This window comes from Sarcophilus harrisii, chromosome 3 (genome assembly GCF_902635505.1).
Source record: "Sarcophilus harrisii chromosome 3, mSarHar1.11, whole genome shotgun sequence".
In the NCBI taxonomy this organism is placed as follows: Eukaryota; Metazoa; Chordata; class Mammalia; order Dasyuromorphia; family Dasyuridae; genus Sarcophilus; species Sarcophilus harrisii.
The window spans coordinates 521,181,722-521,200,019 of NC_045428.1; the positions used below are offsets into that span (position 1 = coordinate 521,181,722).

Consider the following 18,298-nt stretch of genomic DNA (forward strand, 5'->3'; position numbering starts at 1 on the left):
TGAATGGGATGATGGTACCCAATAACAAAAACAATGCAGACCTGCTCAATCCTCATTTTGTTTTCTGTTTTTCTGCAGAAAAGAATGACCTTTAGAATGGAAAATGGTTTGTCAGGAATTGATACCCAAGATAAATCAGCAGATAGCAAAAGAATAGTTAGTTGCCCTTGATTAATGTGAGTCATCTAGCTCAGATGAACCATATCCTTGGATACTGAAAGAACTGGCAGATGTTATTACCAAAGCACCATTAGTGATATTTAGATCTTGGTGAATACGAAGGGTACCACAGGACTAGAAAAGAGCAACATCATCCAATTTTCAAACAAAAAAAAGGAAAAGGCTGGCATCCAAAAGGCAGTGAACATGACTTTGCTTCTTGGGAAAATTCTAGAATGCATTATTAAAGAGACAGTGAACATCTAGAACAGGAGGTATGGTCTCAAGGCAGCAGCAGGGCTTCATCAAGAACAAGATATGACAGAGAAATGTTATTTTCTTTTTTTGATAGACTTGCTCAACTAGTAATCCTGGGATTACTAAGAATTCATATTTAAAGAGATAAAAGGAGAAACCACTAAGCAAAACTAGCATTTCCTTATCAAATACCATATTTCAGTTCTCAGAATCTCCCAAGAAGGTAGAAGGATCAGAAGAATCCAGAGGAGGAACAGTTTTAAAATTATTGATATATTTTGTTGTTGCTGCCTTTTAATATATATTTTGTTTTCCCCCAATTACAACCTTCACATTTACTGAAAGTTTTGAGTACCAAGTTCTATCCCTTCCTTCATCCCTCCCTTTCCTCCCCCCATCCCTGAGACTGTAAGTAATCAGATACAGGTTATATATGTACTATCATATAAAACATTTCTATACAAGAAGACTCAAATTTAAAAAATAACGAAAGAAAAAAGTGAAAAATACAATATCATTTCTTTCTCTGGAGGTGGATAGTGTGCTTCATTAGTCCTGTGGGAGTGCATGATCATCATATTGCTGAGAATAGCTGTCATTCATGATTCTTCACGTACTGAATACAGAAACTGCTGTTACTGTATACAATAGTCTCCTGGTTTTGCTTGCTTCACTTTGTATCACTCCATATTAAGTCTTTCCAGGTTTTTGTGAAATCATACTACTTATCATTTCTTACTATCCAAGAATATTCTATCACAATCATATACCACAGCTTGTTTAGAAATTCCCCACTTGATGCACATATCTTTGATTTTCACACAGATGTATTTTGGCTCAGAAGTAGTTCAGTATATATCAAGGGAAGGAAGATCACTCAATCCTGATGGTGAAAATAGGGACTTTTGGTTTGAATGAGAAAGAAGAACCTCTCCAGGATATGATCAAAGCATCTAAAAGATACTTAGGGTTAAGGGTTTTTTTCTTGACATTTACTTATTTTTTGGAATTTCATAATTCTGAGTTACTTCCCACCAATATTGATGGATGTAATTGTAAAGAAAAATTGGATCATGTTGATGATAAGAGTAACAGCAGTGTAACGAAATGACATAGAAATAACCTATGAGAGTATTTGAAGATGTCTCTAACACTAATCTTGTAGAAAAGATGAAGAGATGTGGGATAGGTGATAATACAATTAGATGTATTCCAAAACACTTAAATGTTGATATAGAGGATTGACATTAATGGATCAATGTCAGTTTGGAAGGAGGTACTCAAAGACAATTGAGGCATCTATGATTTACATTTTTATAAATAACTTGAATAAAAGTGTAGGTGGCATCCTGATCAAATTTCCAGATGATGTAAAGCTAGAAGGGACACAATCACACATATAGAGTAAGATCTCCAAAAGATCTTGACAAGCTTGGAAATTAGACTGAATATAATATGATGAAATTTAAAAGTGATAAAAATAATCTTATATTTGGGTATCACGTGGGAAAGAAATTAGACTTCTCTTTGACCCCAGAACAACAATAACAGATTTCAAAGAGAAAAATCTAGTCCTGGGCTGAGGAAAAATGTCTTAATAGTCAGAATCATTTAAAAATGGAATAAGTTGTCTCAGCAGATAATGGGTTCTCCCTTACTTGAAATCTTTTGGACGAAGGTTGATTTCACCATTTGTTGGCTATTATAGTGGGAATACCCTAACAATCTATGCCTTCTGTGCAAGAAGCTCCTGGAAAAGCAGTTGACATAGTGGGTCAGTCAATCAGTCAACAAGCATTTAATTAGGTACTTACTATGGGCCAGACACTATGTTTAGTACTAGAAATACAAATATTAGCAGAAAGACAATCCCTTACTTCATAGAGCTAATGTTCTTTTTATTAATATTATTATTGTTTCTTAATAATCTTTTCCTCAATAACATTTTCAACATTCATTTTTGTAATATTTTCAGTTTCAAATTTCTATTTATTTATTTACTTATATAATGGTTTTCCCTACTTACATTATCATTGTACTGCTGAAAATTCCAAAGTCATTTACAGCTTGGTCATCCCAGAATAGTACTATAACTTTGTATGCAGTATATTTTACTTTGCTTGAATTCATAGAGGACTTTCCAGGGCTTTTTTCTGAGAGCACCCTACTCCATCACAAATACAAAACACAAGTTATTAAGCCATTCCCCAATTAATAGGCATCCCCTCAATTTCCAATTTTTCTCCTGGGAAGAAAGCTGCTGTAAATATTTTTATGCATATATGTCATTTTCCTTCTTTTAAAAAAAATCTCTTTTGGTATTCATTTATAGTCCTTTGGGCATAGGTCATATCTTTTGATCCTTTATCAATTGGGGGATGGCTCTTCTTTTTTATGAATTTGACTCAGTTCCCTCTATGTTTGAGAAATGGAGCCTTAACAGCAAGAAACACTTGCTTCAAAATTCTTTTTACAATTACTATTGCTAACTGTAGCATTTATTCTATTTTCCTTTCACCCTGTTCCCTCCTCAAAAGTGTTTTGCTACTGACCATTCTTTCCCCCAATATGCTCTCTCTTTTGTCACTCTCCCCCTTTTCCATATTCCATCCCCTCTTTTTTCCTGCAGGGTAAAAGAGATTTCTATACCTCTATTGAGTGTATATGCTTATTTTCTCTTTGAGCCAATTTGAGGTTTACTCACTCTTTCCTCTCCCTCTTCCCCTTACTGTAAAAGCTTTTTCTTGCCTCTTTTTTGTGGCAGATAATTTACATCATTCCACTTCTTCCTTTCCCTTTCTTCCAGTACATTTCTCTCTCACTCCTTAATTTTATCATTTTAAAAGATATTATCCCTTCATATTCAACTCACACCAGTGCCCTCTATCTATATATATATACTCCTAACTGCCATAATAATGAGAAAGTTCTAATGTATTAAAAGTATCATCCCCCCATATAGGAATGTAAACCTTAATAAGTCTCTTATAATAGCCCTTTCATTATTATCTCCTTGATTCTCCAGACTTCTGTATTTGAAAATCAAATTTTCCATTCAGTTCTGTTCTTTTCATCACAAATACTTGAAAACCCTCTACTACATTGAACTCCTTTCAATTCAAGGAACTCCTTTCCCCCTGAAGGATTGCACTCAACTTTTCTGGGTAGGTTGTTCTTGGCTGTGATCCTAGCTCCACTGCTCTCTGGAATACCACATTCCAAGCCCTCCAGTCCTTTCATGGAGAAGCTGCTAAATCTTGTGCTATTTTGACTGTGGCTCCACTATACTTGAATTGTTTTTTTCTGGATGCTTGCAACATTATCTCCTTGACCTGAGAGTTCCAGAATTTGACTATAATATTCCCATCCTAGTTCCACAGGCCTTTTCTGCCAACCTTCTAAACTGTCTTTGCATGGGAAATGTTACACCCCATCTTTTTGGGTGTTTTGATGCTCTAAAATTTTAGAGTCATTATATAAAGGAATTTGGAGTGGCTTGGGAATGAGGTTGGATGAGTCTCTGCCTTTATTCTACCACCTTGGCTCCACTTTTCTTAATTCCAAATTTTTCCCCTTTCCAGCCTTCTCTCCCCTTTCTCTGAAGACAGCAAGCAATCTGATATAAACTTATACATGTACAGTCATTTTAAACATATTTCCCTAAGAGCTCATCATCTAATGAAAGTAGACAACAAATAAATAGAAGCTGAAAAGATATACATGTGAGAGAGGAAGATATCCCAGTGCAGATATATGGTAAAGAAAGAGTGAAGTATCACCTAGTGAGGAATGAAACATGGATAGTGTGAACACTCCTTTATAAATGGAGATTCTGGGAGAAACTGTTCAATCAGAGGGAGAGTTCAAAATGTAAAGGGAATATTTGAACTCTACAAATTAAGGATGAATCTGAAGATTTTTGTTTTGAAGTTATTATAAGTATGATTGGCCCCAATTAACAGAGGGAGAAATTAAATAACAGAGAACTTAAGTCTGTTTACCTTTTAATTTTTTTAAATTGTTGATGCCTTTGTTTTCATCTCACCTATTTTTTTTAATACTACTCCCCTCACATTCCCATCCCCATCCTTAATGAGCCATCTATTATAAAAAAGATTTTCAAAATGGGGGGAGGGGAAACGATTGAATCAACCACATGTTTGCTTTAAAATGTTTATTTCTTTCTAATTTGTTTGCTTGGTACAAACCTAGTTCAGTTGATCTCAGAGATTTCCAGGCTGGGAGAAAGTTAAAGAAAAAGAAGTGTATTTATCCAATATACCACAGTTAATCCCCTGTTCCATGTAAACATAGGACCAAGTGACAAGAGCTACTTGCAAGAAGAAAACAGCTAAAAACAGAGACTGAAACGCAGCATGAGCATTGGAAAAAAGAGCAATGGACAAAAAAAGCATTGGTAGATACCAAGGGTGGTTGCATTTGGAAATAATGATGAAGATGAAGAGTAGGAGCCCTTCTGACAGTATAATGTAGAGGCAAACAGCCCTATACACTTCAAATTCATTTTCTTAAGAATGACTGGCGAGCCATCAAGAAAGATAAATTCAACCTATAAACCTTTTTTAAATGTTGACTATACAAGGTGAGGTAGGGCTGGGGAGAAGCTTGGACACAGTAATAATATAAAAACAACATTGAATTTCAAGTCACAAAACCTGAATTTGACCTTCTCTTCTGCCATATTACTTTTTGACCTTGGAAAAAACAATCTCTCTGGAGACTTCTTCTTCATGTAGAAAATGAGACAATTGAACCAGATGATCTCTAAGATAACCCCAAACTCTAAACCTATCATCTTTTAAGACATAATCTCACCTTCATGAAGTTTTCAGGCTAGTACAGAAACAAGACAAATATACAATGTATACAATATATAAACACATGAGAGCAGTCATCTCAAAAGTGGGGATATGTGATCAATCAATTAAAAATCATATTTTATGATATTCCCTATAATATTCAATTGTGGGACTCCCCAAGATAAATTGACAGTAATAATAATAATAATAATAATAATCCCCCCTTCATTATCACCCAATTAATTTCCATTCCACTCTGCCCTCTCTTGACGTATGCAAACTTCCAACTTCTGTGCCATGCAAAGATTTCTCAGGGTGATTATAATAAAATTGTGACTGGGGCACTTGTATCAGGGGCTATGCTAGTAAAATTCTTTCTCCCTCCCATTGTACCTCTAGCTTACTACCCCACTATTCACATTACCATGGGACAAATTCTGTACTTTGCAAAGTGACTCTTTTATTTTAGGTGGGATAGAATGTGTTGCATATGATGAATAAATAAAGATGTGGTTCTTCCTTATATATTCAATTACATTTTCTTTTCTCCCAATGTATCCCTATTCCAGATTTCCCTATTACTGTTGGGAGCACCACTATACTTCCAATTAGCTAGATTCAAAACTTAGGGTTTTTTTCCCTTAACTCCTCACTCTTCCTTCCCTTATTCAAGCAGTTGCTAAATCTTGTCTATTCCCACATCTTTCTTAGAGATTTCTTTTTCTTTTCTCACACAGATACCACATTAATTCAAATTTTTACTGTTACATACCCTTTTGATTGCCACAAACTTTCAATAATCTCTCTGCCTTAAGTCTTTTCTCCACTTCAATCTCTTCTTCACACAGTTTCAAAATGGATTTGCCTGAAGGACAAGATTGACATGTTACTTGTCTACTCAATAAACTCTGCAATATTTTTTAAAAATATTTTTAAATTTAATATTTTATTATAAAAACATTTTTCAACATTTTTTAAAAATTGACTCCAAAATCTCTCCCTTCTGCACTTTCCTCATGAATAGGGCAAGAAGTTTGATATAGATTATATATATATATATATATATATATATATTTCCATATTAGTAATGTTATAAAAGAAAACATAGACCACCAAAATTAAAACCCAAGAAACAAATTGTTAAAAAAATGTATATTTTGATCTGCAATTCAAATTCCATCAATTCTTTCTCTAGGGTTGAAGAGCATTTTCATAAGTACTTCAGAGTTGTCTTGGATAATGATTGGATATAATACATTGGATAATGTATTGCTTAGAATGGCTAAGTTATTTACCAGTGATTATCTTAAAATATTGCCATTAGTACATATAATGTTCTCCTTACTCTATTCATTTCACTTTGCATAAGTTCATGTTAAATCTCTCCAGGTTTTTCTGGGAGTATCCAGCTCATTATTTCTTATATCATAATACTTTTCTATCACAATCAATATGCCACATATAGTTCAGCTATTCCCCAATTGATGGATATCCCCTCAATTTCCAATCCTTTGCCACCAGAAAAGAGCTGCTATATTTGGGCATAGTTCCAAATTGTTTTACATAATGGCTAAATTAGTTAACAACTCAACTAATGGTTGAGAACTTTACTCAATGTATATTAATTACTGTGTCAATTTTCCCACATAGGATAATATATCATTGACTCTAGGATCATAGATGATTTCATCTTTATTTCACAATTTTTCATTTTTCTTTTTTGTTTAAATTTTATGATATGCATAATGATTAAAGATGGTAATATATATGCATATATACACAAGAAAACGTACATATTGGTGGTATGTATTCAATTTTTTTTGTTTTACTTCTAAAAATATATATATATGCTCAAAGAAATTTGCAGATACTTTCATCAGAGATATTCTGAATGAAATGCTTTGTGAGGTTCAAAAATGAAAAGTTCTTTCCAAGAGGAGGGATTAGGGAAGGAAAAGTTCTTGAGAGTAAAATTTTTTTAATTGTTATTTTTTTAATTGAAACTTTTTATTTTCAAAATATATGCAAGGATCATTTTTTACCATAGACCCTTGCAAAACCTTGTGTTCCAATTTCCTTCCTTTCCTCCCCTCCATGGCAAGTAATCCAATATATGTTAAACATGGTAAAATATATATGTAAATCCAATAAAGCCATACTTATTTATAAAATTATCTTGCTATACAAGAAAAATCAGATCAAAAAGTTAAAAACTGAGAAAGAAAATAAAATTCAAGCAAACAATAAAAGAAGTGAAAATGTTATGTTGTGATCCACATTCAGTTCCTGAGAGTAAAATTTAAAGGATTTAAGTTTTAAAGGACAAGTGGGATTCAGCCAACAAAGAGGAGATTGGATATTCTAATCATAGGAAACAGTGGGAGATATATGAAATGTGGTTAGCAAATAGGCTATCCTGAATAGTCCAATCAGTTATTGGACCATACTGAAAGTCAAAGAAATTTGAAATTCTGATGTCATTTCCATAATTTAAGCTGTGGAGTCAAAAATCAAATAGAAGGAGACCTCTGGCTTCATATTGACTTAAGAAAACCACATTATATATGTTGTATTATTATATTTTTGTTTACTTCGTTAAATATTACCCAATTACATTCTAATCTTGTTTGGACTGTGAATTTGACATCTGGTTTAAACAATGGGAAATGAAAGTAAAATTCTTGGAGAGACTATAGAGAGAAAAGGTTAACTATTGGTACTGAGCATAGTCTGTTTAATAAGAGATAATTATACATTCAATTTTAGAAAAAATTTACTCCTAATTAATATAAAAAAGTTTTAATGTTTGAGGTAAATAGTTATCTAGATAATTGGGTGTGGTACAACTTCTCCAGCAATATTAGGTAATTTCGTCAATTTGGCAAACATCTGTTAAGATACTAGGAATACAAAGATTTGTAAAAAATTGCTGGGTATCCTCCTATATATCCTATATATCCTCTATTGGGGAGTTGTGGAAATTCTAGAGTTTCAATGAATTCTAGATTGTTGAATGCAACCCCAATGCCTTAGCATTGATAAGAAAAATAACAAAAGGAGGTGATTCCTAACTCTTGAAAAATATCCCTACTCCCCAAATCCCTGGATGATGGTTCCCAGAGTAATATTAAGAAGGGGCAATCTCAACTTGGTCTTTTTGCCATAGTATGGTGCTGCCATCTGCAAGGCTGAGGATTAACAGAAACCTTCCATGTTTCCTATGGAATGGGCTCATCGTTTTGGAATGTCTGGATTTTATAGATGTCATTTGGATGGTGTTAGAGACAGCTTGCAGGTCACAGTGTGGAAATCAGACTTACATTTATTATCTTTCCTAGAATTTAGTCAGCTAGAAAAAGTGGACAAAACACAGATATTAACTTGGTAGCTGCTATATTATAAGACAGCCAAGAATTCACTTTAAATCAGTTTCTAATATTTTGTAAAGAACATCTCAACAATCAATATTTGGTGAGTATAATTATAACTGCCTTAATATTATACCATGAATTTTCAGTCTTTAACAAAAATTAATCTCATTTGGGTCCCAAAGCAACCTAGTTGGATAGCTACCATTACCCCCATTTTAACAGGAGACATTGAAGCTCAAAGATAGTGATTTGCCCATAGCTTAGTAAAAATCAAATGTAGAATTTGAAATCTAAGTCTTCCAGGATCCAAATCTTATCTTCTATCTACTACACCATTGTGCCTATAAGAACAGTTTCAAAACATACCTTACTTGATTGACTAGTCCAACTGAGCAAATGCATGTATACAAAGGTCTTTACAAGCTTAAAACTCTACAAAGATAATTACTTGAATAATATTATCTTGTTCTGGTTTTCTCTGAATAATATTATCTTGTTCTGGTTTTCTCCATTTCTAATAGAGGCAGCTAGTTGGGGCTGCACTGGAGATAAGACTCTGGGATTGGAGTCAAGGAGATCTGAGATCAAAAAATCTCAGATGAATATTAGCTATATGATCTTGGGCAAATCAGTGAATTTTAACTTAAGTTTCCTTAAATGTAAAATGGGGATAAGAATAATACTAACCTTTCAGCTTTATAAAAATACCTACTAGGGGTTATATAAATGCTTATTCCTTATCCCTTATTTGATGGAATTAAGACAAAAATAAAGCCAGGATGGGTTACTGCACTGTTTTACTGCCGTTCTCTTATATTTAATGGTCTTTATACTATTGCACAGCTGGATAAAATAACTTTTTAAGTAGTAGAATAAAAGTTATTAAAGAAGTAAGGTTATCTTTTCTAACTTCATGCAAATCATCCTGGAGATATCTCCAGTAATAGACAGGAAAACTGGAATGATCTATGCCTCATCCTGTCCTACTCTGATTTCTTCTAATTTCTGAAAGTGTTTCCTTCTGCTGAGCTTGAATACCTAGCATGCCAGCAAGTGTTAAAAACCTTGTTTTCATGGATTAGTGTTATGTCCAGGCAGTTGTGGAAAGCAGTCCAGTATGTAAAAATGCTCAAGTTCCTGTAAAACTTAGTGGTGATTCTCAAGGGTGTAGTTTCGGGGACAGATCTACAGAATGGAGATTTGCTGGCCTGCTAGCCACCAGATAATCATGTCTTGCTAAGGGGATTATACATAGCACGTTTTATTTATATATACATATATATATATACATATATATATATATGTATATATATATACATATATATGTATATATAAATACATATATATATGCATATATATACATATATATGTATATACACACACATATATATAAAACAAATAGATTAAATTACATGTTTGCATCCATTTCTATATTTTTTAACATGACAAAATAAGTTTGTAGATATTTAAAATACATGTCACAGCATTTGATATCTAGCATGATGCTAAGCTTTTGCAGCTATATGGATATTGCACAGTTTATAATTTTCATCATCTGGTCTTGTAAAACGTATGATTTGTGAGTCGTTTTAACCGTCTCCAGCCATTCCCTCCGGAGAACATTAAGTTGGGCGACTTCCCCGGAGGTAACTATTCTTAAATAAGTCTACATCTGGGGTGCAACACGCATTAGAACCCTTCACTCCGCAGTCAGTGGCTCGGGGAGACCCCCGCCACTGCCCGACCCCGCAAAGAAATCGGAAAGTTCGGGGGGACTCCGTTTGCAGCTTAAGAGTAACTTCGCAAAAGAACCGCCCCTTTTCTGGGCGGGCGGGAGGATGCGGGAGGCAGATCTGAGAACCAACTAGAGGGGGAAGGGGCGGAGCCTACGCAGGCGCATTCTGCGCCCCGACTCCCGGCTCCTCCCCCCGCGGGCCGTAGTAAGCATGGCGGCAGCGGCATTTGGAGTCTCCCGTGTGAAACAGAAAGAGGGAGCTACCGGGAGACTGGGGGAAGAGCGAGGCTGAGCCGCGGCGCCGTCACTGCGGGGACACCACTCCCACAGCAATCACAGCGCCGCCGCTAGCAGCCCCCTCCGCTGCCAGAGCAAGGGAAGGGAGACGGGGCGGGGGAGGAGGAGGAGAAGGAGGCGGCGCCGCGGGACGACGGGGAGGCGAGACGGAGCCGGGAACCGCTGCGGGAGCGCGGCGCGGCTGAGGAGGTGAGAGCCCCCGAGGCCTCCCGGGGCCGCGAGGAGGGGGACTTGCTGAGGGGAGGGCGGCGGGGTGTGGGGAGGGAAACAGAGAGGGAAGTGGTCCATCCGGCGCCACCCGAGCCGGAGCGACCGCGGCCAGGAGACCGTTAGTCTGGCGGGGCTGGGCGTGCGGGCGGGCTGGCCGGGAGGACGGCGGGATCCCCGGCACGGCCCGATCCGGCCGGCGGGCTCCAGGGGCGCTGGAGGGACTTGCCTCTCCTACACCTGCCGCCCTGCGCTCACCCGCCCCCCGGAGAGGAGGAAAGCCGCGGCCGCTCCAGCTCCCCAGGCCCCTTCCTTCCCCCCGCCGCGGCGCAACCGAGACCCTCCTCATTTGCGATCCCCCGGCACCCGCCCATCACCCACCGTCTGGCTTTGGAAACTTGGCAGCCGCTGAAGTTGGAAGCTTTTCCTGAAGATGATTCTCCGCCCCCGCCCCCGCCCCCGCCCTCGCCCCCGCCCCCTTCTTGGGTTTAAAACCTTGAAAACCTGCCCTTCCGTGTTTGATTCTTGGTGGCGGCGGCGGCGGCGGCGGGAGGCAGGGGGCGGGGGCGGCGGCGGAGGAGGCAAGAGGCTGGATTCCGCGCTCGGTGCGTGAACCACCTGTTCGGCCCCGAGCCTGGCGGTCGGGGCGCAGCCTTCGGGTGATCCGCCTGCCTTTGTGAACTTTTGACACTACCAGAAAAGGACGTCATGTGTCAATTAAGGAAAAATTGACACCGAATCGGGTCTTAAAACTCGAGAACGGTGGAGTGGCTGCTGGCCGTGTGTCCTAGGTGAGGATTCTCCGGGGCTTTGGGATTTGGGGACAGAGGAGATGCAGCTGTAGGTCCTCGGGAATTAGCTACTAAGGGTTTTCTTACATGTATCTGGCCTGTCGGTTCTTTGGGGCTGATGACAACCTCACAAGACTGTTTACATCCCCACTTCTCATAGATCTCCTATATGTACTCATAGTTCAGAAATGCTCTTTTCAGAATGCTTATTATGCCTACAAGACAGGACCAGGGCAATGTCTGTTACAAGCAAAATGTAATTTAGTCATGGTTTTGGGGCTTCTCCATTTTTTTTAGCATGATGCATACTAATACTAAGATCAGCGCTAAACACCATATGTTTGGCAAAAACGAATTGCATTTTATAGCCATGATCTTGTGTTTTGTTAAATATTTATTTGAAATTCTTCCTTTTTTTTTGATAAATATGTGCTTCATGCCATTGTTATCGTAAGTTTTAGCCATTCATTAAGAGAATGTCTATTTTTTTTGGTATAGATTACTTACAATGAAGAAGTAAATGAACCAGAGAGAAATTTGCTTCTACTCTTTCTCTATTTGTTGCCATTGAATTCTTTTTTTTAAGAATAATTTTTTTGGTAAATATATGCATTCTGTTATTGCTGTCACTAGTTTTAACCATTAATTGGGAGAGAGTATGTTCTTTTTTAAAGAATAGATTAATTATGTCTACAAAGAAGTAAATGCCCCAGAGAGATATTTGCTTCTATTCTTTCCCTGTTTATTGCCACTGAATTAATTTTTTTTTCTTTACGAATGAAAAGCTAATGAAATCATGTGTGTGAGGACAGATGCTAGGCCTGAAAGAAAATGGACAGTATCTAGGAAGGATTTTAATAACTAATGTAGCCCATGTTATTGAACCTTTTTTTAGGCCACTAATGTTTATTACAGAGACAAACAAAGAAAGAAAGGATAATTTATAGAATTTTTTTCTCATCTTGTTGAATTAGATTAATAGAATGTTTTAATGATACTAGAAATAATAGTATGTTCCCCACAAAATTTTACCACGTTTTCTTCCTTCTATTTCACATATAGGTTATGTGTCACAATATTAATGTCAACTCAGATTGATTTCATCTTGGTCATCTGTATACTTGTATGTTGGCTTTTCTCCCCAGATTGAATTATGAGTGCCCATGTATATAAACTAATTTTTAATAGCATAAGTAAAATATAATTATGTACATACATATTAGATAATTTGCTTTCCTAATAATCAGGTGCTTTCCCAAGATAAGTATAATATAGTTTAGATTGTTATTTGGAATTAACCATTTCATTACTCAATTTCTCCTCTGTGGATAATTGAAAGCTGATTGTACTTTAATGATTATCTGAGGGAATTAGTAATAAAATTTTAGGACTAAATGGACATTTGATTCAACTCATTTTATAGATGAAAGAATTGAGACTCAGATTAAGTGACTTGGGTCTCCTTTTTCCCACCCAGGGCTCTTTGCTGTAGTTTTGACTTTTTAATCTTTATGTTTAAGATAAAAGAGAGTGGTCATTGATAAGGATCAGTCACAGAAAAGCATATTAAAATATTGCTTGGAGAAAAAATTAGGCTATGAGTAAGCAAGGAACCTAATAAAAAGAAATAAAAAGTTCATATTTTACTTATGTGTTTTCATTTTTATTATGGGTTACTTAAGTTCATTTAACTCATAATTTAACCATCTTTTGTTAATTTAGACTTTTGCCAGTTTAGACATTCATACTTCTGTTTTTGTAATAGTGGCTGTATGTATTACAGGTTTGTTTTCCTTGTGGTTTTTTCCCTTGATTTCCTGACATTAAGAAAATGTCACTTGATGAGGTAACTACTCAAACAAGAAGGTTTAAGCATTATTTTTAAAGCATTCTTTTATTTTCCTCACCTTGAAAATGAACTTAACTTCAGATGTGAAACTTAGATATATTCACAATTACATTTTATCAGACAAATTAAAAGGTATGGCTGTTTTTTGTTTGTTTATTTGTCTGAGAGAAGAGTGTTTGCTTTTTTTTGAAACTTGTTCATCAAAAATTGTAGAAGAAAATATCAGATTGATGGGCAGGAAACAGTTTCTATCTCCAGTAATTATTATGTGCCTTTACTTTATTTACCAGCAAAAACAACATATTGATTCCATATGTTGTTAAATATTTCAGGGAGCAGTACTGTACTTATGTAAAGTGTACTTTGTAGAAGGACATTGGGACCAGTTTGCCTAAAAGGGCTTATTTCATATTATATTATGATAAATGTATAGCGTTCCCTTTGTCGTGGAGAGACTTAATTCTGAGTGGTCTTGGTTTGTCTCTTGGTATGTCATAATCTATAGCTTCTCCAAGCACATATGAGTGTTTATTTGTCTCTTGCAGATTGGCATCGTGCCCTGTGGTCTGCCTCCTAGTCAGTTGGTGTCTAGTCTTCTGCATGTGTAATCTCCCTCCCTTCTTTCTTCTGCCAGTTGAGGACTGTGGGTCTTGAGGAAAGCATCTTGCCTGTCTTTACAGAGTTGCAGAATTCCAGACTTGGAAGGGACTGTAATGGCTCTGAGGGCCAACCAGTGCCTCAGAAAGAACCCTCTGTACAACAGACTTAACAAGGCATCATCTACCCTTTGCTTGATGATCTCTTCTAAAGGGGAACTCACTACCCTGAGTTTTTCCTTATATCCAACTTGTTTGCCACTCCCAGTGCTTCTAGTTCTGAGACCAGGCATAACAAAAGTCCTTATTCCATTTGGCAGCTCTTCAAGTACTTGAAGACAGTCTCATGCTCCATCCTTCTTTTCTTCAGCCATTCTTTATATAACACAATCTTTAACCATTTCAACATTTGCTCTCCTTTTGGATATTTGCTAGCTTATCATCAGGGTCTTACCTATTGGTTCCTAGACTGAAAACAGTAATCTAGGGATGGTTTGACCAATGCAGAGTATAGAGGACCATAATTTCCTCACTTGTGGATGCTGAGCTTCTTGTAATGCAGTCTAATGTAGCATTCACTTTCTTGACTGCCTTATCTCATTGTTAACTCATAATGAACTTGTGTTCCATTAAAAAAACAGATTTTGTTGGTTTTCTCTCCCCCCTCCCCCCTAAAATGCTGCTGTTAACCATACTTCCCTTCAAAGGTTATATGACTTTTTTTTTTTTAATCAAGTGTAAGACTTTACATATATATTTAATTATAAATTGAATCTTGTTTTGTTCTGCCCTGTGTTTTAGCATATCAAAATATTCAAAGTATTCTGCAAATTACACAAAGAATCTTATTTAGGGGAGGGGGAGAGTATGCCAAAAGGATGACAATATTTTTTGTCTGTCTGTAAATCCTTGTATTATAACAAAAATTCAATCTAGTAAGTATTTACTAAAGACCTACTATATCAAGTATCTGTGTAAATTGCCAAAGATACAAGACCAAAAAAAAAAGCTTTTTCTAGGAGTTTACAATATGGAGGGAAGAAAGGGGATTCCATAGAATCCTACATATAAGAAAGGAAAAGGGAATACATATTTACATAATATTGCCAGTTACTGTTCTAAGTGCTTTGCAAACTCTCTCGTTTGGTCCTCACAACACCCTTAGGAGATAGTTGCTATTATTATCCCCATTTTATAGTTGGGGAAACTGAGGCATGCAGTGATTAAATGACTTGCCTAATCACTGTCACTTAGCTCTTAATGCAGGTGGAATAATTTTAATTCTCCCAGAGTTAAGTAACAGTATTATATTGTCCTTTGGTCAGGTTAGACGAGAATGAAGTTTGAGTTCTACCTCCTTCTTTGTTTCTCTATTTGTGTACTCTGATTATGTGATATAATTTTCTTTATCCTTTTCCTTTTTTCCCCTAGTATATTAATCTTCCATAATAGAACTGTTTCCCAAGCCTTCTTTCTAATTAGATTCTCTCTATGACTCCTGATAATGATAAGTTTCTGAGAGAACACATGTATCATTTCCTCATCTTTGAATGTAAGCGGTTTATCCTTAGGGATAACCTAGGTGGTCCAGTAGAGAGAGAGTACCAGGTCAGGAGTCAGGAAGTCTCATCCTCCTGAATTCAAATTTGGTCTCAGAGATACCACTACACACTTGTCAGATTGGCTAAGATGACAGGAAAAAATAATGACAAATGTTGGAGGGGATGCAGGACAACTGGGACTCTGATACATTGTTGGTGGAGCTGTGAACGAATCTAACCATTCTGGAGAGCAATCTGGAATTATGCCCAAAAAGTTATCAAACTGTGCATACCCTTTTGACCCAGCTTATATATTCTGGGTTTATACCCCATGGAGATATTAAAGAAGGGAAAGGGACCTGTATGTGCCAAAATGTTTGTGGCAGCCCTGTTTGTAGTGGCTAGAAACTGGAAAATGAATGGATGCCCATCAATTGGAGAATGTTTGGTTAAATTGTGGTATATGAATGTTATGGAATATTATTGTTCTGTAAGAAATGACCAGCAGGATGAATACAGAGAGGCTTGGAGAGACTAACATGAACTGATGCTAAGTGATATGAGCAGAACCAGGAGATCATTATATACCTCAACAGCGATACAGTATGAAGATCTATTCTGATGGAAGTGGATTTCTTTGACAAAGAGACCTAATTCAGTTTCAATCAATCAATGATGGACAGAAGCAGCTACACCCAAAGAAAGAACACCGGGAAATGAAGTAAACTATTTGCATTTTGGTTTTTCTTCCTGGGTTATTTTTACCTTCTGAATCCAATTCTCCCTGTGCAACAAGAGAACTGTTTGGTTCTGCACACATACATTGTATCTAGGATATACTGCGACATATTCAACATATAGAACTGCTTGCCATCTGGGGGAAGGGGTGGAGGAGGGAGAGAGGGGAAAAATCGGAACAGAAGTGAGTGCAAGGGATAATATTGTAAAAAAATTATCCTGGCATGGGTTCTGTCAACAAAAAATTATTATAACAAATTTGGTCTCAGAAATTCACTAGCTATGTGACTCTGGGCTGGCCACTTACACTTATTTGCCTCAGTTTCCTCATTTGTAAAATGAAATAGAGAAGGAAATAACAAGCCATTTTAGTATCTGTCAAGAGACCTCAAATAGGGTCTAATGAAGAGTTGAACATGGTTGGAAAAAACTGAAAAACAAAGTTTATCTTTGTTATTTCACTTATTGTTCACTCACACTTAGTTTTTTATGTTTCTCTTAATTCTTGTGTTTAATCTTCACAGTTTTTATAGCGTTCTAGTTAGGAATACTTGAAAGTCCTCTATTTCATTAAAAGTCCTTTCTCCCTTTTCCCCTCCTTCCCCCATAGGGTTATATTGAATTGTGCCAAGTAAGTTATTCTTGTCTTTAATCTTATATTCTTTGCCTTCTGGAATATGGTGTTCTAAATTCTCCCCTTATTCATCAGGGTGACTATGAAATCATATGTGATCTTCTGTTTCTCCTCGGTACTTGAATTCTTTCTTACCGGCTGCTTTCATTATTTTTTCAACCTGTAGGCTCTGAATTTTGACTATGATATTCCTGAGGGTCCACTTTGATCGCTGGTTCTAAGAGAATGGAACAGTTTAGTTTTAAGATTTCTTGAAATGTGATGTCTAGGTTCTTTTTTTTTTTGGTCAGGGCATTCAGATAGTCCAATGATTCTTAAGTTTTTTCTTGATCTGTTTTCCAAATTGGTTATTTTTGAAATGGGCAGCTGGATGGTACAGTGATCAGAGTGTCAGGCCTGGAGTTAGGACAACTCTTCTTCCTGAGTTCAAATTTAGCGTCAGACATTTACTAGCTATGTGGTTATGGGCAAGTGACTTAACTATCTCAGTTTCCTCATCTATAAAATGAACTAGATAAGGAAATGTCTACCTTTCTACCAAGAAAACCCCAAATAGAGTCTGGTTGTCTCATAGTTAATGTCTTCTATTTGTTCCATTCTGATTTTCATGAATTTGTTGCTTCAGTTTTGTACCTCTGAGACCACATTGTTAATTTACTTTCCAATTCTCTCTTTCATAGTTCTCATTTCTTTTCCAAGTTTTTTTTTTCCCTCTAATACTCTTGTTTCATTGACAAAAATATTTACAAACTTTTTTCCAAGTCTTTATTCTAGTTCTAGTTGAATTTGGGTCCAGGCTGTGGTTATGGGAGATTTTTTGTTTTGTTTTGTTTTGTTTTTTGAGTCTTTGCTTGGAAATATTTTGGAGTCATTCTTTCTTTTTCTGGGTTTGTGTTAATGATCCTTCTTGTCACTAAATTAGATTTTTCTGTGCAATCCATTTTTTTGTTCAATTTTTCAGCCTAATTCCTGACCTCATGCTTGATGTTAGGTCTAGATCTTATGCTCTTTTTGAGGGAAGACCTGAGCTATTTCTGTTGCTCCTTTCTTGGGGTATAAAGTGTTGTATTGTTGCAAGATCTCAGGAACAGCTGATGCTCTGGATCTGCTTGCATGCTCCCAAAGTGATCTGATTTACAACAGAATCTGATTGCTATCCTTCTAATCGTAGCTCTGCAAATTCCTGACCATTTGAGAAACAGTAGGCTAATGCTAGATTTGGCCATTGTCAGTCCCATAGGGAAACTTTGCTGGTTCACTTATAAGAACTGCAAGCTCTCCTTTGGCCTGAAATTCTTGCCT

The 18,298-nt window shown here is 36.6% G+C and overlaps 1 protein-coding gene across 5 annotated transcripts in view; it reads left to right on the forward strand.

The window, feature by feature from the left end:
* The first annotated feature begins 10,530 nt into the window (after nt 1-10,530).
* FNDC3A (fibronectin type III domain containing 3A) overlaps nt 10,531-18,298 on the forward strand; it is a 176,373-nt gene continuing 168,605 nt past the window's right edge. For 2 of the 5 annotated variants that reach the window (XM_031961942.1, XM_031961940.1), the window contains exon 1: nt 10,531-10,829. The gene's annotated coding sequence lies outside the window, so the exon portion shown is untranslated. Of the gene's footprint in view, nt 10,830-11,506; nt 11,639-18,298 lie in introns of those variants that run through there. The other 3 variants (XM_031961941.1, XM_031961943.1, XM_012545278.2) reach the window with 3 other exon arrangements.